This window comes from Channa argus, chromosome 3, assembly GCF_033026475.1.
Source record: "Channa argus isolate prfri chromosome 3, Channa argus male v1.0, whole genome shotgun sequence".
NCBI classification, from domain to species: domain Eukaryota; kingdom Metazoa; phylum Chordata; class Actinopteri; order Anabantiformes; family Channidae; genus Channa; species Channa argus.
Window position 1 is genome coordinate 23,817,011 of NC_090199.1, and position 525 is coordinate 23,817,535.

A 525-nucleotide genomic window follows, 5' to 3' on the forward strand; every position below is an offset into this window, starting at 1 on the left:
AGGTAGACCACCCCTAACATCCAATTCTGAGTCAAGCCTTGGTCCAAATCAATAGCATGTGGACTTACATCACACTGGACCATATTTTTGTGATTGCTGTGTCCCCCTTTTGCCCTCAAGCCCTCATTATGTGAACATACTGTCCAAAATTATTCATGCTTGTAAAATAAAGTATTTTCGGGAATTCTAATTTTGTATAATCATTTAGATATTGCTGTGGATTTGTAGCTAATTAACTCTCCTCCCATCTCCTAAGTAGCTTTTCTTTCCAGCCAGATTAAACGGGATTTCCACAGACAGAGCCGAGGCTCCACTGATTAACATCAAGGCAACGCGGGTCGCCGTCTAACACCAGGCTGAGAACCAGCTTCATGGGTTAAGTGAAAGGTGCTCGAGTTATGCGATTTAAATCGAATTAGCTCCACTGTAAAGAAGGAGACTTGACGCGGGATGACAACTGTACTAACTTGGCAGGGCCTCGCCGGGCGGGAGGCTGCTGTCTCTCACCGCCTCTGTGGTCTGATT